Source organism: Zalophus californianus, chromosome 10, assembly GCF_009762305.2.
Source record: "Zalophus californianus isolate mZalCal1 chromosome 10, mZalCal1.pri.v2, whole genome shotgun sequence".
Classification (NCBI taxonomy): Eukaryota; Metazoa; Chordata; class Mammalia; order Carnivora; family Otariidae; genus Zalophus; species Zalophus californianus.
Genome location: NC_045604.1, coordinates 29,876,962 through 29,902,506, shown reverse-complemented (window position 1 = coordinate 29,902,506; position 25,545 = coordinate 29,876,962). Strand labels below are relative to the sequence as shown.

General features: G+C 41.7%; 1 long non-coding RNA gene across 1 annotated transcript; it reads right to left on the bottom strand.

Annotated features, from left to right (window-relative positions):
* Positions 1-214: 214 nt before the first annotated feature.
* Positions 215-25,545, bottom strand: LOC113933560. The gene is made up of 5 exons (XR_003523390.2): positions 25,410-25,545; positions 23,924-24,003; positions 20,189-20,839; positions 18,467-18,630; positions 215-2,432 (listed from the first exon to the last, which is right to left on the bottom strand). It is a non-coding gene; the product is annotated as an uncharacterized LOC113933560 (long non-coding RNA).

Here is a 25,545-nt window from a genome sequence, read left to right as displayed (position 1 = left end):
ACATCCCTCACAATAAGAGAACGGATTGTTTTAAGGCTATATAGCCTAGATGCGATAAAGAAAGAAGGAACCTTACAAAATGATAAATATTTTCATTAAAAAACTTTAAAACTAAAAGTTCAAAGATATGTTCTCCTCTCTTATTTCTTGTCAAAACATGACTTAAGACCCAAAACTAATCTACTTTCAATTTTATTCCATATTTCAGTGCTGTCATAGTACTCAGCAGAGAGTATTGGAATACGATCATTTTTTATTTTGTTGATGTTACCGACAGCTTTATTTCACAAAGCAATCTTATACTATGTCTACCAGTGGCAGGGCACAGAGGTCAAATAGTCTATCCTTACAGGTGGAGAGCTTATTAAATGGCACGTCTATTAAACCCGATGGACAACATAAAGAAACATTCCAGCAAAATACTTTTAACATAGTTCAATGAAGATATGGCTCAAAAGGGTAGTAAATAATTTAAACAGAGACCAATAGGGAATTTGTTATACTTTTTACTAGCATCTTCAAAATTATATTTCAAACAAAGTGGTTAGAATAGAGAGAAACACAAAAGCTGTGGAGAAGAGCCCAAGTTCTATGGCAAATTGTTAAGAAGCGTGGGCACTTCAACACAAATCCAAACGTTGGTAAATCAGCAGTTCTATTGCAAAGTTCATTTAAAATCATGCAGGCATAAATAGTGCATAATTGTGAACTGAAATAACCACCTTTTAAAAATAATCTTCCTGATGGTGGTTTTTTAATGTTGTTTGGAAAACAGTTGACATCTCAGTTCTGTGTATGGTAACATTATTGGTGACAGAACATCCCATCTGAGAGAAAAAAAAGACTGCATCAGAAGAATACAGTCAAAATAATATGAAAATGGAGGGAGGTGGGTGGGAGATGGGTTAGGTGGGGGATGGGTATAAAGGACGGCCCTTGTCACAATGAGCACTGGGTGTTACGTGTAAGTGTTCTGCTCCTGCAACCAATATTACACTGAATGTTAACTAACTAGAATTTAAATAAAAATTTTGGGAAAAAACAAGATACAGAAATCTAAAATAAGTAAATAATACATAAACTATGTTTAAATATCACATACGATTCATTGTGAAAATCTAATGTGATTACAAAAGATTAGGGGAAAAAAGCATTTCGTAATGCATAGCTGGGATTTTCTTTTTTGATATTTCTGGTAACTCTTTGAGTATCAAAAATGAAACCTATCAGCCTTTTAATCACAGTGTTTCCTCCTGCACACGATTAACCATATTTACAAAAAGAAAGAAGGAGGGAAAGAAGTGAGATCCATGAAAGAGAACTCGATTTCTTACTCTTACGTGCAAAGCTGGGGTTTTCGACCAAAACAACACACTGAATCAGTACTTTGAATAAGTTTATCATCAATACCGTATCTCTTAATCTTGAGATTGGGTACCTAGACTGTCACCAGGAATCTAAAGCACTTGATTAAGGGTTATTAGTAGATCTGCTGGTAGGATAATTAATAAAATACAGAAACATAAAACACGAGTTGTTAAAGTTGACAATTACCTTTCCTCACAGTTACACCCGAAAGGCACTGGCCTTGCTTCGGCACACAGTAAATCATCTACCTAAATGTATTTGCACCCAATCATTTTTTAAAGTCACAATCTTTGTAGTGTCAACTTGTCAAGGGTCAAAGGGAAGAACAGGCAAGATTCCCAAATCAATCTGCTTGTAGAAACTGTCTCATTTCATTTCAAATTACCTGCTGTGGTTGAAGCAGGCTATGGACAAACTGCCTTCCTCCATAAACCATGACAGCACAGGTCGAACTTATGTGATCATTCATAAGGGGCAAGTCATGCCGGGTCTGTCATTAACTACTTTTAAACGGCTGTGCAGGGTTAAGTGATCTTGCAGGGCAGCCGCAGATATAAATACTGTTTGGACAGTTTAATGTCAAGAGACAACTCCTCTGGGATTAAAACTGTGTAACCCAATAGAACAGTTGTCGATACAAGGATTAAGGTACTTTGGTATTGTTACTTGGAGTCATGCCTTCACACAGGTTTTTTGTAAGTGACCCTGTAGGGGACCCTGCATGTCGTTCATCTACATCATGCGACTCCTAGATGGTGTTCTGAGAATATTAAAGATAACTTCAGGCATCCAGGGGTCCATGCTTCCAGTTGGGGTTCTTAGAGAGTTTACGTTGGTCTTGGTGAGTCTGAAAACAAGTACACCGCTAGTGTGGGAAGCCTGGTTGCAGCTCCAGAGCCTCAGGCTTGCGAGACTCATGGTCCATCGGGATCTCAAAGATCTAATGCTGTCCAGAGAATCACGGCAGTAGGGTGCCAATAAGCTCCATGATCTAAGAAGTAAGACTCAAATAATGATCCCATTGCCTCTGTAGAGTTCATTCCTTGAGGAGAGCGCTGTCGTATCTAAAGACAACAAAAACTGTTATTTGCCCGGTGCTTCATATCTACAGGGCACTGTACTAAGTGCTTTGCATGCATGACCTCATTTAAATCTCACAACAACCCAGTGAGAAATCTATCTTTAGTTCCACTTTCCAGGTGAGCAAGCTGTGGACCAGACCTAGTAATAATTTGCCTCCAGGTTACACAGCTGGTGATGATGGAGAATAGTAACAAACATCGGGTCTGATTCTAGAACTGGCATTCTCAGCTACGAGGCTAATCCACCTCCACGATAATTATGCCTCCTGTGAGAAATTGTACTTGCTTGACTTATAAAGTATTTATAATATACACTAGCCTAGCTTTCTTTAACATGCATTAGCTGTATGAGCAAAGTCTGATCATTAAAAGAAAAGAGTTGCTAAGTCACTTGGAGAGCCAGAGTGAGTTAAATCCAACCGATGTACAAACACCTCTGTGTTTGTAGGAAGACCTTCCAAGAGGGTATGCGGGCATAGATAATTTTGAGGAAATCTATTTCAAAATCCTCAGTGTCCATATGTTTTCTTTCCTAAAACTGATCCACCTGAGAACTGATCATGTCAATTCTGATTTTCTACCACCATTCACAACTCCAACTCTCCAACCTCACTTCAAAGGCCACCTCTCTCCCATCCTAGACTCTCACCCTCCCCCTAGGCAGGAAATCTCCATGTCACCAAAAACTGGTTATCAGACCCCTGACGTTGCCTCCCTAAATCATCCCATGAAGAGAAGCATTTCAACCAAAAGGTTTCTGCATCTAAAACTCACCTATCAAATGTTATAATATATTTTTGGTGTTTGATCAATTTCTAATGCTACTCAATATTCAGGAAGGAAAATATGAACCTTTAGAACTATGGTCATAGGATGTTTGAAAATAATTCAATTCACATATATGTAGTCTTGTAGCAGAAAATTGTATGGTATTGTAAGGCTTTCAAATAGAACAGTATTTCATTAGGATAAAATTCTTTGGGGAAAAGATAATGGAAATAAAATTTTGAGAAAGAAAAGGAAAAATGTTATAGAAGAGTTTATGTGTTTTTTAAATGGATGCTAGTAAGTATAAAATCCCCTGGTATTTATATTAATTTGCATACATTCAAACCAAAGTTTCTCAACCTCAGCACTGTTGACATTTTGGGCTAGATAATTCTTTGTTATGGGTTGCATTATGGGATGTTGAGCAGCATCCCTGGTCTACACACACACACACACACATGCACACACACATAGTTGTGACCACCAGACATTGCTAGAATGTCTCCTGAGGGGGCAAAACTGTCTCTGGTGGAGAACCCTTAAGCAACTTAAGGGACTTATCATACATTTTTAAAATTTATTTAAACTTATGATAGAAAATGTTAGATGTCCACTAAAAATCATGCAAGAGAGAACATAATTTTTCAAAATTATTATTATTCTATTCCTTTGCAAGACAGAGAGAGAGAAAGCACAAGCAGGGGGAAGGGGCAGTGGGAGAAGCAGGCTTCCTGCTGAGCAGGGAGCCCCAGCTGGGGCTCAATCCCAGGACCCTGGGATCATGACCTGAGCCGAAGGCAGACACTTAACCAACTGAGCCACCCAGACACCCCAAAGTGACATCTTTTAAATCCTAAGCATAAATGGAGAGGGCCAAATTCAGAAGAGCATGAAGAATTCCCCAGAGATGTTAAGACCAAAAGACCACAGATCACATTGTTTTTCCTCTAAATCTGTTGTAGTTCTGTGTAATGTATTTATCTATGCTTAAAGTGAACTTACAAATTTATTTTATTTATTTTTTTAAAGATTTTATTATTTGACACAGAGAGCACAAGCAGGGGGAGCGACAGAGGGAGAGGGATCGTGACCTGAGCAGAAGGCAAACACTTAACCGACTGAGCCACCCATGCACCCCTAAAGACTTTATTTTTAAGTAATCTCTATACCCAACGTGGGGCTTGAATTCACAACCCCGAGATCAAGAGTCACATGCTCTTCCAACTGAACCAGCTGGGCGCCCCACAAATTTATTTTATTATAATCATCTCTCTTGATACAAACTTAGGAGTCTGGAGAGGGCTAGAGCTCACAGGACCTTATTTTCCCACAGGCTTGATGTCCCACCATGAGCCACACCAGAAGCCAGGCTGGAGAAGTAACCAAACCACCTATCAGACTGACACAGGAAAAAAACAATGATAATAATGGTGTTATCGTATATTAACTATGTTGTCACTTAGATACATCGATTGTACAGAATGATTTTTTAAAACAACTCAACCAAGCCAAAAATAGAGAAAAAAGTTCATAATGGCAAAATTAGGAAATGCACATAGGCAAAACTGAGAAGACAAAATTACCCAGAAACTCATCACCCAGAGATAACAAAACTATAATTTGGGGGCACCTGGGTGGCTCAGTTGGTTAAGCATCTGACCCTTGGTTTCAACTCAGGTGATGATCTTAGGGTCGTGGGGTCAAGCACCGTGACCAGATCAGATGCTCAGTGCGGAGTCGCTTGAGATTCTCTCTTTCTCTCTCTCCCTCTGCTCCTCCCCCTGCTTGTGCACTCTCCCTCTCTAAATAAATAAATAATAAATAAATAAATAAAATCTTTTTTAAAAAACCTATAATTTTATCGTACATAATCTTTTGAAACTCTGTACATTAAAATTGACAATTCTGGCTCTGTACCAACTCCTGTTTTTCACTAACAACCCTATAGAGGGTCCTTTTTTATTTTACCGGTACTCCACAGTAATAAGGTCCTTAAGACACGTTGTCTCTTCTGACTTTACCAAGCTTTGAGTTAGGTGCAGGCATGCACTATCATTCCAGTTTTATAAGTGCAGAAGCAGAGGCCGAAAAAGTTAAGTGACCCAAACCCCAAGTCCAGTGCTCTTTCCTTTGAACGACGCAGCCTCCAAAAACAAAAGTAGCAACCGTGGCTTAAGCATGCCAAATGATTCGTTTTGGGCTGAGCTGCCCGTGTGAGAAGACTTTCACACATTTGATCTTACTTAAGAAGGATCCGCTAGCCCAGTGTGCATTTGATATCTGAATCTTTAAAGGAAAAAAAGTCAGGAAACTCTATCCTTGGATGTTCAAAACAATCTTTCTGCAAAGTGCTAGTGGGCTCTAACACGCTGGACCTTAGTTCCTGCCTTAGCGAATGCAAGGCAACCCTGGCCTTCTGAAAACTCCCGGTCTGGCTGAGGGATTGGCTACACACAAACAAAGGCTTTAAGACAAGAAGCAGCATACTAATGAGTGGAGTGGAGTACAGTGTGAGCCAAATACTCCACTACCCAGCAAAGAGAACAAAGGAACCGTCACGGTGAGGAGACATAAGGCATTCACGCAGCCAGCCACTAATATTCATTGGGCACTTGTGTGCCAGGCGGTGTTCTAGGCTCTGGGGATACAGGGATGGTACAGACCAGGCAGCCTGGTGCAGTGGACCAAATACATCAAATACAGCGTCAAAGACCTACATGAACATAAGTGCTACTATACCTCTCACTAACCAACAAGGCAAATTATATCATCTCTGAGTCTCAGTCTCCTCAATTATAAAATGAAGGACATATTTGGTCCATTGCATGAAATTGGGTAATATATCTAAAATACGTGTTACAGAGGATGCCGGCAAATGTTATTAATGGAAGCTTATCTTGACTAAGAGTGTACTATGTTCAAGGGGGGTATGCTAGTCACATCACATGCATTAGGTCATTTAATCCCCACAGTTTAGGAATGCCTGGGTGGCTCAGTTGGTTAGGCATCCGATCCTTGATTTCGGCTCTGGTCATGATCTCAGGGTCCTGGGATCGAACTCCACATCAGGATCCTCACTGGGCATGGCGCCTGCTTAAGATTCTCTCTCCCTTTCCCTCTGCCCCTCCCCCGCTCCCTCTTTCTTTAAAATGATAATAATCCTCACAGTTTAGTATATAATGCAACTACTTTGGGATGATGAAATTGAGGCACAGTAACTCGTCCAAGCACACACAACTGTGTATGGTCAGAGCCACTATTCAAACCCAAGGTAATTTGTTTCCAGAGCTGGTGCTCATTAGACACGAAACTATACCATCCCTCCTCCCTCCTCCCCTCCCATGTAATTTTCAGTCCAAGTTCTGAAGGACAGGAAGGAAGAATCTGAAAGGCATCCAAGATGTCTACGCACCTCCCTCCCTCAAGATTGCACATCCAGTGGTGTGCACCTAATGCTTGCTCTCCACTTCCTCTTGTCTGCTGCTTCTGAACAGGGCTCTGGATTTGAATTCCCTGACCCCTTTCTCACTCACTAGCAGAGCTAGAGGTCTTGACTGAACCAGTGACTTCATCAGTACTTGAATGCCTGCTACTTCCATTCCAAGAACACGAGGTATGGTGCCCATGTTAGAAGCAGCTAAATGGCAGGTCAATGCCTATAATTCTTTTATGATGAAATTGGGCATATTTTCAGTCAGAATCCCTGCTTTTTCTACACACAGAATCTTAATAATTATACACGGCACACGCCTCTCCCAGCAGTTGTCCCTCTGAACTTCGGTTTCAGGGCACGACAGGCTATTCTTGGAGATGGGCTTCCCCAAGACTTTCCAAGTGAATCTGAAAGGTAATTCAAAGCTAGGGTAATCACATAATTTACTCTCCAAACCTGACACTATACAGAGCAAAAGTGGGGTGCTGGTAATAATTATACTGGGACAACAGGTCTAAACTGGGGCTGTCCTAGACAAACCAGAAAGCACAGTTATGTCCCAGCTCCACTGTTTCTGAATTGGCTCCCTTCCCAGGACCCTCCCTTCCCTGTCCGGTGGAAGGGTGGGTCTGCTTTACTGATGGTTCAACATTCCATTTACTGCGTGTTTGCATCACATGGGCCCCAGCTTGCTTGACCCAGGTTGAGTGCCCAACCTTGATCCAATCAGTGTGGCCAGGAAAAGGAATGTGAAAGATTGGCTTGGCCAAGTTCAGGGAGTAGAGTCCGCTTCATCTGAAACATGGCAAGAGGAGCTGACCATTCCTACTATGGCAGATAGACCCTGGTCACCATGAGCCCACCTGCTGGGGTCATGCATAATCCTCTCCGTTTGAGAATAAGCACAACTTGTGAGTTGCTTCTAACCAATAGAACGTGGCAAAGGTAACAGGGCATACATAATTACAGCTGATAAGATTGTGGCACCTGTCGTATATATTATGTATGTATATATATTATGTATCTATAAAATATATGTAAATACATATATGCATATATAATATATATGTAAATATATAATGTATGTATATATGTGTAAATATATATGTGTACATAATATGTAAATATGTGTGTATATAATATATGTAAATATATGTACATATATAATGTATATACATCTCTATATAACATATATATATATATATATTCCTCTCCCCATTATATCAACTCCTATATATGCAAACTCATACACATATATTAAAAACAGGAAGGAAATACACCAAACTTGTAACAGTGATTATCTCTGGGTAGTGGAATTGTTGCTTCTTTATTCTCCTCCTTAGGCTCTTCTGTATTTTCCAATTATTTCATAATGAGCAATTATTTCTTTCTAGAATCAGGACAAAAGTGCACTTTTTTAAAACATGGAATAAATCTGGGTTCGTTCAAAATAAAACACCTGTTTCTAGTTTAAGCTACTGCTATGTACTCAGAGGTCCTGATCCAGGACATCAGAAAGTGCTGTCACATTCAGCAGGACATATGGGGAGGGTGGAAGACACACCGTGGAAGGAGAGACAGGACAAGGTGGCTGTCCCAGGCTCAGGAGCATCTCAGTGTGAGCCTGAAGAGGGAGGAGGTGGGAGGGAGGGGTGTTCCAACCAAATCTAGTTCCTGCCAATCTACAGGAAGGGAGGAACCCAGACTGGCACCAAGAGGCCCACGTGTGGAGGATCCCAAAGCCCAAATTACACTCCAGGGGATGGTGCCAACCCACAGGGAGGGGAGAAGCTAGAGCAAAGAAGAGAGGAGAATGTGAGTAAAGACATTACCAAACAGCCATAAAATGCAGTGATGCCACTAAGTGTGCTCTCAACGGATGGTTAACGTCATGTAAAAATAGTCACAATTTAATATTAAAGACAGAGTTACATAAAGAATATTATCGTATTTTATACAAAAAAATACACAGACTGGAAAAATTCTATATGTTTACAGTAGTTATCCCTGGGAGGTAGGATGATGGGTGATTTTTTAGTTGCTCCTGTATCTTCCAAGTTTTCTACAATGAGCATGTATCACATTTATCATCTGGAAAAAAAAATTTCAGGTAGAGAAATAGAAAGCCAAAGCTAGAAAACTGAGCTGCGTCCCCTCCCCTCCTGACACCTAGCTTACTTACCCTGATCAGCCCAGCCCTGTTGGCTCCTGCCTACGAGCAGCTGCATGCTGATGGAGAAAACTCCACGATCCCACAGATTTGGCCTCTAATGTCAAGGTCCCTGACGTCAGTGGGCCTTCCCTGCACCATGGCGGTTTCTTCCTTCTCCTCTTCCACCTGTTTCCATGGGTCCTCCCAACCCATAGCTCCCTTTCCAAATTCCGCCACTTCCCCTGACACCTTCAACAGATGGTCTTCCCCACCCCCCCTTGGAAACCAGGCAAGGGCCAGAACTCTTGATTCTTGATCCCACCCCATGCCCGGCCCCCCAGCCTGCAGCCCAGCGTTATCTGCATCTCCCTACCTTCCCTCCAAGCCTTGCTGTGCGCCAGGCACCATGCACATGGGGCAAGGACACAAATCAGGCATACTCCTGGCTTGCAGAAAGCTTGCTTTTCCTCTTCCTCCCCTTCCTCTTGTCCAAGGTCAAATATTGGATCTGGCCTTCAGAGCATCCCCTCCCAGATCCTCCGGCCATGCCCTTGTATGTATCTTTAATCTCTTCTTTTCAACTGCCTCTTCTCTTCAGCATAAAACAGCCTCAAGAATTTCCATTCTATTGAATTTTAAAACATTCTCTTAGCCTTCACCCCTCTTCAGTAAACTTCCCACACTTGCCCCCAACCCTCCAAGCCAATATTACTGAAATGCGAGTGTCCCATTCCCACCTCCCCGCCCTGCAATCTGACCTCGACCCTCATGGAGCCTCTCAACCGAGTCGTAGCAAAGGCAACTTTGGAGAAGTTGTTAAATCCAAAGGACACCTTCTAACCTGACCTGACTTAATTAAGATAGGGGAGTGCCCTCTCCTATAGCATCAGACATCTTTCCCCACTCTCTGTTTCTTGAAACTCCTTCCCTTGGCCTCCAAGTCACTATCTAGTCTCCTACCTTTCTAACTTCCTTTTTGGACACCCCTCCTCCTGCCCCATAAACATCAGCATTCACCTAGGCTCTTCCCTTGGCTGCCTACTCTTACCTCTGACTAAGCCCCCCTTGTTAAACACATCCAGACACATAATTTCAGCTACTACCTACACACAGATTGTTCCCCCAAACACATTCCCCGACTAGAATTCTCTCATGAACTCAGACCAGTACAGTGGGGTCACATCATTTCCGTGTTTGACTTAAGTGAATTCAGGTATAGTCATCCAGTAAGTTTCTTTTAAGAGAGAAATAAAACATTATAAATAGCCCAGGCCATTCCACAAAAGGAGGGCGTGGCCTGTAGTGAACATTACTCTGTGGTTTCCTTGGACATCTCATTCCACAGATGCCTCTGCAATGGTGAACACCAGCCAGAGTCTAGTGTTTCAAGACACTCCAGGCCCCGAACACAAGCCAACTGCTTCATCTCATGCTCAACTAAAGCACTAGAACAAAAGCCAATCCAAGGCCTTCTTAAGACATTTTCAAGTATAATTTATGCAATGGTCACCTCATACCTTAACTTAATCTTAGTAAGGTGTAAGGTCTAAAGTCAGTGAGAAGGTGAAACTAAGGTATACACAAAATTGTTCCCTGGGAAATCCCTTGAATTACCCGTAACATACAAGGTTCATACATATAACCCTCTACACTGATATATATACAGAAATGTCCATAATATCAAAAAAGAGTATATTGGGGCACCTGGCTGGCTCAGTTGGTAGTGTGTGACTCTTGATCTCAGGTTGTGAGTTTGAGCCCATGTTGGGGGTTGAGTTTACTTAAAAAAAAAAAAAAAAGAATATGTAACATATTTTGTAGTTGACTACCAGACGAAACTTTGAGTCCCTGCTGTAGGAAAAATGTAGAGCTGAATTACATAAGTAAATTAAGTTATATTCATATATGATATGATTTAACTGTATAATCAATGGTTCTTGGCTCCTCTCTAAAGGGTTCCAGAAAAGCTTCCCAGGAAAGAGTGGCTTGAGAGGATGTTCAGCAGAGGAGTTTGCCTGGTAAACCAATTGGGGTAAGCTTACAGCCTCAGGCACCTCTTTCGTCCTCAACCGATGTTACTGAATGAAGCTGAAGCACTATGTAGAAAGATCTAGAGGGATGAAAGAACACAAGTTCTGGCAAGAAATACCAAGCAACTTCAGCATTGTGGAAGTGTCACATGTGAGTCAGGACAAGGGGGTTGGGAGGGCAGGTTAGAAGTGTTTGAAGATGGTCTGAACAGGTAAGCATGGCCTACGAAGTCTGTCACATACGTCCCCATGTACTAGGCTCCGACAGAATATAAGGTCTTATGTGCTACACTAAAGACTAGAAAGTTTGTTCTAAAACTTCTGGGAAGCATTTGCACTGTTTCAAGAACTGAAGTGATGAGATACAATTGGCCCTTGGCATCCTGGACACTGGGAAGACTTTGGACAAGGAACACCCTTTAGGAAGTTAGGAAGAGGTGACCCCCCCTTAGAGGGAAAATGAGGGCATGGCTGTTTAATCCTCAAGGTAGGTTTAAGGAAAGCAATCTTAACTTAAAGCATTTAAACAATACGTCCAATAAATTGATGATTTGCTGCTTTGCTGAGATTAAAATCACAAAGCATGTACTCCTTCAACTCCTCTCCGTGTTAAAATGTCACCATATCTTAATACATTCTGTTTTCTCCCGCTTGTGTTTCTGAATAAATACCCTTCCTTCTCATTCTTCATCCCAGCCCTCCTGCTGATCCTGTGCCTGCTTTCTGGCAATTAGCCCTCTTGCTTTCAGACCCTCCTCCTCCCTCTTCCCCGGCTCCTTTCATTTATAAACATGAATGCTCATACCCAGGGCTGAATGTTTTTCTTCTTGAGGTTTCCCGAGCTCTCTTGAGGCCTCCAGAGCCTCCCCGATCCTACCAGCTTTTCCTCTCTCTCCCTGCCTCATCGCACAAAAGAGCAACCCGTACTCAGTGCCTCACCACCCACTCCCCCTAATTAATGCTACACAGCCTGGTCTTGAACCTCCAGGGGTCTGTCCTCCTGAGGGCCCTAACTTTCTAGCAGGATGAATCATGCACACAAACAGCACAAATCAAGAGGCAGGGGAGAGAAGAGGCAGGGGAGACAGGTGATTATTTGAGCTGAAGAAGAGCACAGAGGTGTTGGCATATGACCCATGCCTTGGAAGATATGCCGCCTCACTCTCGTGACAAATTAAGCAAAAAAGGTAATTTGTTGTCCCCACCAGCAGAGAAGTCCAAGAAGTGAGGCCAGGGCTCAGCTGATGCCTATCAGGGCACATTCTCCCATCCCTTGATCTCTTGGCCCCGCTCCCATGTCAGGTTTGTTCTCAGATAGTCTTTCCATGGCCACAAAAGCTCCGGGTTCAGGCAGCCTTGGAGCTGATGGTCAGAGTCTCTCTGCAGGGGCCTACCTCAACCCTGAAAAAAGGCTGGCTGCTCAATTTGGGTCACATACCCCTTCTCTAAGTTTCTAAAAAAGGAAAGGATATGACCCTGCATGAATAATCAGCAAGCATGATATGATTTTATTGTATTTTATTTTATTTTATTTTTTTAAGATTTTATTTATTTGAGAGATAGAGTGAGAGAGAGCGAGAAAGCACAAGCAAGGGGAGTGGCAGAGGGAGGGGGAGAAGCAGGTCCCCTACTGAGCAGGGAGCCCGATGCGGGGCTTGATCCCAGGATCTTGGGATCGTGACCTGAGCCAAAGGCAGACGCTTAACCGGCTGAGCCACCCAGGAGCCCCGCATGATAGGATTTTAATAAATGATGACATGGAGGGAATCCAGAGATGGAGACAGTGATGAACAGTTATATCTGGGGGAGAAAACGCATGTCTATGGATGGGAAGAAGGGTATATAAAAGCAATTGTAATTGAAAAAGAAATTGGAAATGAGGTTGAGGCCTAGAATGCCATTCTAAGGTTGTGTGTGTGGTTTTTTTTCTTGGTGAGGGTGGGTGTGTGCGTGGTTATATCTAGGCATTGAAAAAACATCGATGGTTATTAAACAAGACAAATGTCAAGCGAAACTGAGAGTTTAGTAAAAAAAAAAAAAAAAAAAAGACTGTGGTCATACCAAGTAAAACAAATCAAGGAAGGAATTCCTCAAAGTACAAGGAATTGCTGGTCAGGACAGTAACCTTCCTAGACCGATTCGGTTAGAATGGTTATCTCTTCATTGTCAGAAGCTGAGGTAAGTAGACAGAATAATGCCTTCTCTAGTAGGAAAAGTGGTAACCATTTTTTTGGGAAAGACAGTAGGGGAAGACAGAGATTTCTGGTGAAGGACGGTAGGGAGGAAGGAATATAATCATAGCTTCTAGTAACAGAATCCTTGATTAGCAATACAGCATTACTGGCCTATTAAAATACTAAAATACTTCTATATCAGCTGGTAAATAGCTACTATCCTAACTCCCTCCCAGGGCCACTGCCTCTAAACCCCAACACCAGTACCCCGAGACAGTCTCAAGTTCCAGCAACTATAGCATTAAGCTTGGCCCACAGGGGGCTTCCAGAACTTCCCGCATCATATAATGGTCCATGACCTCTGTGCAGACTGGTTGATACCTGAGCCATATTGATTGTTAAATATTTGGGGGAGGTTGGGCCACTGGGGGGTGGAGGCTGAGGGCTGGGGAGCTGCCTATCCAGGAACGGGCTACAACTCTCTTGTGGAGCTGTGTCTGTGGCAGCCTAATGCCCCATTCTTCATTAGGTTCACTTTATGCTGGGACAATGATGGTCACCAGACAATTTGATATTGGGAAATTATCAGCATTATCTGTAACCACTTTACTTTTTTTTTTTTTTTTTATCCTGCTCTGGGCAACCATGAAATTGAAGCAAAAGTAACATTTAAAAAAAAGAGAGAGAGAGTAGCTAACTCAGATTTGCCCTTGGATTACTCTACATTTAAACAAATCACAAAAGAGATTAGAAAGCTTCCATCTGACCCAGAAAAAAAAAAAAAGTATAAAAGCCAAAGTGGACAGTGACATTATAATCTATTTATAACCATCCTCTTAAGAGATACTGAATTTTGTAAAAGGCTGAATGTTTTAGGAAAAAGCCAACTATGGCAGGAAGTAAATAAATATAAGTGGGTTGTGCTTGCTTGCTCATTTAGCCAAGTATTCTGAGGCAATTTTGTACACAAAGAAAATCCTTAGATGCTTAATATTTATCCTAGAAATATAGGCATTCTTGGGGGCACCTGGGTCGCTCAGATGGTTAAGTGTTTGCCTTTGGCTCAGGTCATGATCCCAGGGTCCTGGGATCAAGCCCCGTATTGGGCTCCCTGCTTGACGGGGAGCCTGCTTCTCCCTCTCCCTCTACTGTTCCCCCTGCTTGTCCTCTCTCACTCTCTGTCAAATAAATAAATAAAATCTTAAAAAAATATATATAGGCATTCTTTAAACTGTACAGTAATTGAGCTTGGAATATCAATTTTGTGGTGAATTTTTATTTTTAGAAAAGCATTTAGAAGGCAAGACAAAAACAGTTTGGCAGTTTCTCAATAAGTTAAACATAGAACTACCATGTGACCCGGCAATTTCACTCCCAGGTATATACCCAAAAGAATTGAAAACAGGTTTTTAATTAATAACTTGTACATGAACATTCATAGCAGCATGATGCACAACAGCCCAAAGGTGGAAACAATTCAAAAGTCCATTAATGGATGAATGGATAACTAACTGAGATGTGGCACATTCGTGCAGTGGAATAGTATCCAGCCATAAAAAGGAACGAAGAGTTGCCACCTGGTACAACATGCATGAACCTTGAAAACACGATGCCGAGTGAAGGAAGCCACACACAAAAGGCCACATGCTGTGTGATACCATTTGTATGAAATGACCAGAATAAACAAATCTGTAGAGACAGGAAGCAAGGGCTACAGGAAGGAGAGAATGGTGGTACAGGGGGCCTTTGGGGGTGATGAAAATGCTCTGTAATGAGAGAATGGCAGTGGTCGCGTAGCATGGTGAATGTACTAAATGTTGTTGAATTGTACACTTGAAAATGATTAAATTGAGGGGCACCTGGGTGGCTCCGTCAGTTGAACATCAGACTCTTGATTTCGGCTCAGGTCCTGATCTCAGGGTGCTGAGATCAAGCCCTGCCTCGGGCTCCCAGCTCAGTGCTTGTGCGTGCTCTCTCTCTCAAGTAAATAAATCTTTAAAAACAATACAATACAATAATAAAATGGTTAAATTGAGGGGCGCCTGGCTGTCTCGGTCACAGGAGTATGTGACTCCATCTCAGGGTTCTTAATCCCAGTCCCACGCTGGGTGTAGAGAATACTTAAATAAATAAAACTTAAGAAAAAATAATAAAAAATAAAATGGTTATACTGATGAATTTTGTCATAGACCTTGTACCACAATTTTTAAAAGGAAGAGAGAAGAGAAGCTGACTGGGCTGTGAGAACCTGAGAACGTGGGTTCATGAAGTGGCCGCTCTGGGGGAGCACTAGCACCAGCCCCCCCCCTTCCTAACGCACCCACCTCTGGCTCTTCTTCCTGCAGTCAACAGCACTTCCTCCCCAGCTGGCTTTCTTTTTGTTTTTTCCAAGAACTCTCTAATGAGGTTTTTAGTGTTCAATATTTAACTGCTTTCATCACAATGAAAAGACTCTTTTCCTGATACTTTATGTGAAGGAACTAAAGACAAACTACTCTTTGCTCATAAAAATAAGTCATTGTTCCATCCAACCAGAAATGTTTTAGCTCTGTTTTTAAGTGGAAGCTTGTAACAGGGTCCAAGCCAAAGAAGCTTCAGGTAAAAAATTGTTTGACGGCCACAGATGATTACTGTGAGCCAGCTGGGGTGACCAGCTCTCGGGACTGGGAGCTGTGGGAATGGCAGTATGAGAGGGATGGCTCTCTGTACGTGTAGCCCAATGCCAAAATCAACACAGAGCTTCCCTACTTTCAATGTCAGGTTGCCTTCATATGTGCATGTTGTAAATACTTACGTCATTACAATTGTGCATGACCAGGAATAGAAACATCTTGTTTCTTGTCTGTGGAAAATATGCAAAATCCTTTTACACATACACATACACACAAACATTCAATTTTAGATTTCCTATAGATTTCTGAGTCAAAAACAACATCTAAGGCTGCTATTTTAAAACCGAATTACAGAATTTTTTATGACAGGAAACTATCCTAACAATGACACCTTATTTCCTGAAAACTACGAGAAAATTCCACATATTTCCATGTTGACTTTACCAGACTGCAAAGGCTACAATTCCTACATCTTAGTCATACAAATGGGTATTGCATATGTCATTTGAACTCAAGCATGCTTTACATTCCAAGGTCTCGCTCAGTGTTTAAGAAATATATAAAGGTTGGGGCAAATTGAAATATGTAAAAAATATTAACACTTGAGAAAGGTTCAGATTTACTTTGATTTTAACTGAGACATCACTGTTGAATAACTGAAAGGCTCTCAAGACCATTTAATCTAATTTTGTATTATTAATTTCAACATCCCTTTTAACAAAGTTTTTCTGTATCTGGATACAAGGTGCTAACCCTTTTTTTTCTCCCTAGCTTAGAAGTAGCAGTAAAAGGACACAAGATAAAGACTTTTCTGTAGTCACTGAATTACTGGGATTGTTTAAACTGGAAAGAGAAAAAGCAAGGCCTAAGGCATCGTTACCCAAACAAGTTCCCCTGGAACACCTGTCCGATGAGGTGGTCATTGGCATGTGGCCCAAGTCTAGTCATTGCTTTGAACAATATCCCACCTTGGAGAGTCACAGAAGTCTACTGTCAAGAATCCTGCCCCACTTTGTTTAACTCGACATTCCCCGTCCGTATTTGACCACTCCCTTTTCCTAGTAACATGATTAACATTCCACAGACACCTCAGGCATTGCGGGCCTGGTCAGTTCTGCTAAATTTATGGCCCCTGATATTCTGGACAACCATGGTTTGAGTCAAGAAACAGCCTGGCTTATCGAGATGTTTGAATTTTGCAAAGTAATGCTATCCCCACACCAGCAGAAAGCACATTTATCAGTCTTTTTGTCCTTCATCCAGTTTCTGGTCTGTTAGGATTCTCAAGTCCCTTTGGTAGAAAACAATCAGTCTGAGATGCAGGGCACGTGGTTTAACCTGAGGGAGTTACCAAAAATGCCATGACAAAGAAAGGAAAGCACCCACATTTTCTACCCACCCTGCTTTCTTGCCATATGCCAATATGAGAGTTAAACATGCACATGAACAATTGAGGGTAAAGAGGCAGAGAGACTATCAGTATCCAAGTGATTTCTGTTCATCCTTTAGGACAGGGTTGGGCAAACTTTTCCTGTAAAGAGCCAGATGGTAAATATGTTAGGCTTTGCAATCTACATGAACTCTGTTGCAACAACTCAACTCTGCAGTGCAGTTTTGAAAGCAGCCGTAGATAATATGTCGATGAGTGGATGTGACCGTGTTCCAATAAAACTTTATATTCATATACAGAAATCTGAAGTGTATATAATTTGCATGTCACAAAGTATTCTTCTTTTGATTTTTTCAACCATCCAAAAATATAAACATCATTCTTGGTTCACAAATCCTCTAGAAACAGACGACAGCCAGATTTGACCCTTGAGCTAGTTTGACACCCCCAGCTTTAGGAAATGTAAGACAAGTAGATGAGGAAATAGGGAGACAACAAAATAGGTCTTGAGTATCTACTATTTGCCAAAGACTACGCCAAGTGCTGCTGAGGAGACAGCAGGGAAGGGGAACAAGCAAAATCCCTGCCCTTCGGAAGCACATGTTCAAAAGCAAGAGGTCCAAATAATGAACAAGATCATTTCAGGTTAGGTTCTTGATATAGAGGCAATGAACAGAGTAATGAAATAGACCATGTCAGAGAGGCAAAGACAATCCTTTTTATCTTTGTGTTAGTTTCCTGTAGCTGCCATAACACAATGCCTCAAATCAAGTGGCTTAAAAAAAAAAAAAAAAATTATTCTTTCATAGCTCTGGAGGCCAGAAGTCCAAAACCAAGGTGTCAGCAGGCAGTACTTTCTACAGAAGTTTCAGGGGAGAATCCATTCTTTGCCTCTTTCCACTCTGGTGGTTGTCAGCATTCCTTGGCATTTCTTGCCTAGTGACTGCTTCAGTCCAGTCTCTGCCTCAGTGGACACATTCCCTCCTTGTCTGTGTGTTCTCCTGTCTCGAATCTCCCTCTGCCAAAAAGGCACTTGTCATTGAATTCAGGATCCACCCGAATAATCTCCTCATCTCAAGATCCTTAACTTAATTGTATCAGCAAAGACCCCTTTTCCAAATAAGGTAATGTTTTGCAGGTTCGGATAATTCCTGAATTATCTTTGCTTGGCTATATGAAGTCACAGCCTGCCCACAAATAAATGTAGATAAAATGATCTACTGGAAAAGCACCATTCTGCAGCCACCACTGAAACAATGGACTCAGGCTAAAACCATGGTGTCAAAGGCCACTGGAATAAAGGATATTCACACAGACTCTGTGTATCTTCCAACAGACTACTTATTCATTACAAAGGGGACAGGTACCTTTGTGGTAAAGAAACTTGATAAAATGCTTCTGAACCAAGTGATCAGGCCTTGCACGTACGTCATGTGAAGTGGTATACCCAACCTTACCTGCACAGTTTCTCAACAGAAATGCATGAGCTGAATCTACTCATGAGGAAGCCAAATCGAGGGACATTCTGCAGATCTGGATTCTTCAAATTGAGGGACATCCTGGATTCTGCAGATCCGGATTTGCCAAGATAAGTTGACTGATTCTTCTAGACAGTAAACTCCTAAGGGACAATATCCATGTCATCTGCCAATCCCCAGCACCAAGAATGGGATATTAGTGAAATAATGTAATTTAAAGCATGTACAACAGATACTTTTGGACTGCTCAAAATACCATAAAAGATTAGTTAACAACTTGAAAATATGATCACAATATATTAAATGAGAAAAGCAGGGGCACCTGGCTGGCTCAGTCAGAAGAACATGCAACTCTTGATCTTGGGGCCGTAAGTTCGAGCCCCATGTTGGGTATAGAGATTATTTAACCAAATAATTATTTTTTTAAAAAAAGATAAATGAAAAAATAGCAGTTCATAAAAGCATGATCATTTGTGGTATGTTTTCAGGAAACAAGTACAAGAATTTTCTTGAAAGTGTTAATAGTGGTTGTCCCTGGCTCGGAGGGTTATCGCTAATCTTTTTTTTTTCTTTTTGTACCATTATACATTTTACACATTTTCTAGAGTATACATTGCCTTGTAATAATGATGTCCACTCATTGATGACACTGGTCTATTCTAAGAAGTAAAAGATGTGGGCACTCTTCCTCTCCAAACTTAATTAAAACACATTCTCATACCTAAACTGTACACTAACATTTTATAAACCATTTTTCTTAAGTATGAGTCCCCCCAACCAGACCACTTGTGTATTTTCAAAATGTAAATGCCACGGCCCCACTAAGACCTAATGAACAACAATCTCCAGGAGTAGGAGGCCTGGGTGGCTCAGTGGTTAAGCCTACAACTCTTGATTTTGGCTCAGGTCATGCTCTCAGAGTCGTGGGATCAAGTCCCGAGTCAGGCTCTATGCTCAGCATGAAGTCTGCTTGTCCCTCTCCCTCTGCTCCTTCCCCCCGCTTGCACTCTCTCTCTCTCTCAAATAAACAAACAAATAAATAAAATCTTTTAAAAAAAGTCGCCAGGAGTAATACCTGGGTAGATGTCCTTGATAAAAATACTGGAGTTTCTTGCTAGCTGTGTCATTCCTATATTAAGAACCAATGTTTTGGGTGTTATATGCAAGTGATGAATCACTAAATTCTACTCCAGAGACAAAAAAACCCCAAAAACCTAGGCTCCATGGCATAATAGGTAAGACTCTATTAGTACATGTCTCTGAAACTGTACTCATGTATCTCTCTCCCAGCATCAACTTTGAACTTCTGGAGGCAGGGAATTTTGTTTGATTCTTCTTCCTATTGCAATGACTGATGGCTAAGTGGTGCTTCATCAGTGTTAGTGGGATGGATGGACGCTTGCATGCAAGAATAACAAACACCATTCACCTTACTCCTTATTTCTGCCACTGTTTTGTAGCCCAAATCTAGCTTGCTCATCTGGAAAATACAGGCATACCTCAGAGGTATGACTGTTTGGTTCTAGAGCATGCAATAAAGCCAATATGACAAATAAAGTGAGTCAAATATATATTTTTTGTTTCCCAGTACATATAAAAGCTATGTGTACACTATATAATGGTCTATTAAGTATGCAACAGCTTTATGTCTAAAAAAATGTACAACCTTAATTAAAAAATACTTCACTAAAAAATGCTCACCATCATCTGAGCTTTTGGAGAGTCATAATCCTTTTGCTGGTGGAGGGTCTTGCCTCAGTGTGGATGGCTGCTGAGTGATCTGGGTGGGGGTTGCTGAAGGTGGGGTGGCTGTAGCAATTTCTTAAAACAAGACAACAATAAAGTTTGCCACATCGATAGACTCCTCCATTCATGAATGATTTCTCTGTGTAGCACGTGATGCTGTTTGACTGCATTTCACCCACAGTAAAATTTCTTTCAAAATCGGAGCCCATCCTCTCAAACCCTGTCGCTGTTTTATCAACTAAGTTCATGTAAATTCTAAATCCTTTGTTGTCATTTCAACAATCTTCAGAGCATATTCACCAGGAGTAGATTCCATCTCAAAAAACTACTTTCTTTGCTCATTCTTAAGAAACAACTCCTCATCCGTTCACATTTTATCATGACATCGCAACAATTCAGTCACATCTTCCGGCTCCATTTCTAATTCCAGTTCTCTTGCTAATTTTCACATCTGCAGTTACTTCCCCCACTGAAGTCTTGAACCTTCAATTTGTAAAAAAAAAAAAAAAAAAAAAAAAAAAACCACAGTATCTGCAAAACACAGCCCAGCAAAGTACAATAAAACGTGGTATGCCTGGAGTCATGTTAGGCAGCTAGAATTGTAACCTGACCAAAAAAGAAAACAACTTTAGAAACATGAAATAATTCTAGTAGGTAGATTTGCCACATAGAAATGACAATGAGGCATAAAGATATGGAGTGGCTTCATACACAAGATATTTTTAAAATGCAAACGAAACTTTTCTGTAGCTTTTTATCCATACCAGGCACTAATCCAATAATATCAGGCTTTTGGCCATCAGCTTTAATTAATTCAATTCTACATTGAGGTCAATATTCTTCAATAACTCCCTTTTCCAAAAATGCATTTGAGGTATTGATGTTAACATTTTATTAATAGCTCTGCAATATTTGCATTAATATCAAGAATCCAAAAATAAAATGAAGTGGAACTCAATTTTTCCTGGGCAGACTTCAACCCTATTTGCCAAATAACTATAGTCCATATATATGTGTATCAATGTGGCCACTAATTTATCCAAAACCCCAGATTTTTATCAAGTGCTTAGTAGCTATCAGATACTATGGAATTTATATATTCAGGGACCAAGGAGATGTTTGTAAAAATGACCACAAATTCTCCTCCCTACATTTATATCCTTGCAGTGTGATATCACACTTCCCATCAAAAGGTAAAATCTATTTCCCCAGCCCTTGCATAGGAGTTGGTCCTGTGATTTGTGAAAAAAAAAAAAAAGAGAGAGAGAGAGAGGACAAGCAGTGGCTTTCATTCACCTATAAGGGTTTCCTCTCCTGCTGGTTTTGAGGCCCTCACACTACCATGTGGATGAGCCTGAGCTAGTCTAGTAGAGAAGAAACATGGAGACACACCCAGACTCTCTGGCCAGATGCCAGACACATCAGCAAAGCCTTCCTGGTCATTTGGCCACCATCTCAGCCATCGGCTGACTCTAGAAATGCGGCGAGCCCAGAAGAAATCAGCTGAGCTGCCCAGACCAGAATCGCCTGACCACAGAATCACGAACTAAACATATGGTTGTTTTAAGCCACTAAATTGGGGGTGGGGAAGCTTTACTAGCAAAAGCTATCTGACTAAAACAGGCGAGAGTTTTACAGTTCAAAACACTACAGTCTAACAAATTCTTACTGAGGGACTTTCGCGGGACGTTCTCATAAAGTCAAATCTGCAAAGCCTCAATTCTCTTCACCCTGTGTGACAGACAAAACAGCTACTGGAAGCCCAGTAAGTGCACTGAGGCTTGGGGAAAACACCACAGTTTATTCAGCAAACATTTACTGAGCATCTATGGAGTCTATGGGAATACAAAGATGATTAAATAGCTCAGGCTCTGCTCCTAAAATTCTTAGTCAAGGAAATGGAAAAACACAATAGTAATCAGAGGATTAGAATAAAATCTGATAATCTCCATGAAGGAGTCAGGCATGCTGGAGGCGGCAGGGAGGGTGAGTAAAGAGAAGGGATGGAAGGCCTTCTGGTCCTACCACCGAAGCCAGATCTTGAGAGATCTTGAGAGATAAAACGAGTCAGCCAGGAGAAGTGGGGGGCGGGAGTCTATAGGGTCAAGAAGAAAGGAGGAAGCCAGGATACCATTCACGATAACTTCAAGTAGTTCCCTGGAATTGGAACCCAGAGCACAAAAATGGGAAAGTGGCAGACGAGAGTGGAGCTAAAGAAGGGCGGATGATGGCACCCCACACAGTGAGAGGTGATGCTAAGAAACTTGACTTGTGTTTTGAAGGTAAAGGGGAGCCACTGAAAGTTTTTGAGGTGGGGAGATGACATGATAAGTTTGCTCCACTTGCCAGGAGCAAGAATGGTGAGAGGGAAGTCAACTGGAGGCAGGGAGACCAAGGAGTTAAGTTGCACTAAATGTCTTGAAATCATGATCTGCCTGTGGTTGGGAAGATATAGTGATCAGCATTGAATTCATTGCATCAAATCAGGGTGGGGTGATCAGGGATAGGTAAGAGAAATAATTGTCAAGGGTAGATTAGGGATTTACTAATGCAATGGGGGAGCTGTTTTGAAGATAAGAGTTGGAAGCTGAGCTTTTTTTTTTTTTTAAGGTTTTTTATTTGAAAGAGAGCATGTGCCTGCATGTGTGCCAGTGTGGGGAGGGGCAGAGGGAGAGAATCTTCAAGCAGACTCCCTGCTGAGCATGGAGCCCTATGGGACAATTGATCCCATGACCTTTTTATGAGATCATAACCTGAGGCGAAACCAAGAGCCAGACATTCAACTGACTGAGCCACCCAGGTGCCCCAGAAGCTGAGTTTTGACATATTGAGTCTGGGGCATCCACGGGAACGCCGAATGGAAATGTACACCAGGAATGTGCTGCTGGGGTGCTCGCAGTAGAGACATGGAAGCTGAAGGTTCAGACTTAAGGTGATGGATGGAGAGACATTCCCCAAGAACGTTTGGGGCTATGCCCTTGGGAAAGTAACTTTCCTCTCTGGTTTCCCTGTCTGTAAAATGAAGATATTAATCATTATGTGACAGGGTTGTGGTGAAAATTACACGTCATAATGCTAAACGCAATGCTTGGTACATGATATGCATTCAACACATGCTTATTGTGAATGAGAATCAAGAGGGGAATGTATTCCGTGAGAAAAGACCCAGGAGGGGTGGGGATCTGGGGAGCTCCAGTACTTAAGAAACAGGCTAAGGAGCAAAGGATACTGAAAGAAAAAAAAGAAGAAGAAAACAAGATAACCATTCAGAAAGCTGCTTACTAATATAAGCCTACTATCTTCCAAAGAAGGTCATACACATTGACCAATAATTCCTCTTCTGTGTATCTATCCTAAGGAAATAATTTTTTTTTTAATTAAGAACAATATGGGGCACCTGGGTGGTTCACTCAGTTAATTGTCTGCCTTCAGTTCAGGTCATGATCCCGGGGTCCTGGGATGGAGCTCTGTGTCAGGCTCCCTGCTCAGCGGGGAGTCTGCTTCTCCCTCTGCCTCTGACCCTCCGCTCCTGCTCTCCCTCAAGCTCACTCTCTCTCTTTCTCTCAAATAAAGAAATAAAATCTTTAAAAAAAAATAAGAACAATATTTGTATAAAATGTTTACTGTGCTTTAAGTAAACATAAACATAGAGAAGAGTTATAAAAACTGTGGTAAATTTACAGGACTTACTTTATAACAAGGGTGGTGGGTCCGAGTTGGGACAGTGATGACAAATGAGGATGTTCATAAACTAGAACATAGTATACCAACTATGAAGAGAGATCAGATTATACAACATGAGAATTTCTCATTTTTGTTATTCCTTAATTCATTACAGTGAGTATGTACTACTCATACCCCAAAACCCCTACCTAAAAAACATAAACAAATAAAAGGAATTACAGATATTTTACTGGGGGGGAGGAGGGGCAGGAGAGTACTCACCTTGCTTCCAATGTCACTCAAAATATGACCTCTGCCTTTCTATGATTGTTTCTAATGATTCTGATGATTCCTCATCATGTAAACTTCCTCCTGCCAAATTCAGCTTGTCGAATTGAGTTTTCCTACTTCCTGCCCCCCTTCCCTTTCTCAGACTTTTCCCTCTGCTGGAATGCTGCCTCCCAGAGACTGATCCCTGACCTGGTATTACTGGTAATACTCGACAGGCCTGTCCATCAAAAAATACCTCTCCCACCAGCCCCACCGGCCCCTCTGACCCACCTGGATCTTATCTCTAATCTCTCTTTCTAGTCAGTGGCTATGGCTTTGTGCTTCCTTCAGGGCATTACTATTTCATTTCATGCCCAGAATACTCACCCTAAGGTCATTCTATGGACAAGCTTGGTTGGGGGTGGGGGGGAGATCTCCAAACACTCTAAAATCATTGCAAAACTGTGTGTGTGTGCACATACGTGCTTTTTTTTTTTTTTTGAGAGAGAGAGAGAGAGAGAGAGAGGACTCATAACTTTCACCAGATTCTCAAACTTTCCATGAACCAAAAGACGGTAAGAAACACCATTCAATTCTCATTTGGTCCTCTGTCCTACCCGCTGGAGGAACCTCCGGGATTTATCCAGCTTGGTACCTGGGAAAGAGGCTTGCCGAAAACAGGCATTTGGTTGTTGAATTCAGCTGAATGGAGTCAACACAGATGTTGGCATCTACCAAGTGGAAAGGGGAAAGTTTTAAAAAGAAAGAAGGGACGCCTGGGTGGCTCAGTCGTTGAGCGTCTGCCTTCAGCTCAGGTCATGATCCCAGGGTCCTGGGATCGAGCCCCGCATCGGGCTCCCAGCTTGGCTTGAAGGCTGCTTCTCCCTCTCCTACTCCCCCTGATTGTGTTCCCTCTCTCCCTGTCTCTCTGTCAAATAAATAAAACAAATCTTTAAAAAAAAGAAGAAAAAAACCCCCAAAAAACAAACCTTACCTCCTCCAATGTAAAGATTCTATCACAACCCACACAAGAACAAAAGTGAAAGTGAAATCACTGTATTTTCTTTAAAAACCTAGGGCCCAGCCTGCCAGCAAGGCTAGGATTAGGGGATCGGGCGAGGTCGTGTACAGTCCTCAATCTGCCCCTGACTCACTTCTATTTTGAGTCATAATTCTCTCAAACTCACTATACCTCATTTCCTATTTATGCAACACGGGAAAATAGTTCTTGCCCCTTACCTACCCAATGAGGAGGTTGTCAGGAAAACAGATGACACACAGAATGCTTTCTGAACACTTCATTAGGCGGTCTCCACAAATCTTTTCATCAGCAAGCCTGTGACTGCAAAGGCCCGCTCAGCTGTAGTGCTTGTTTTGAT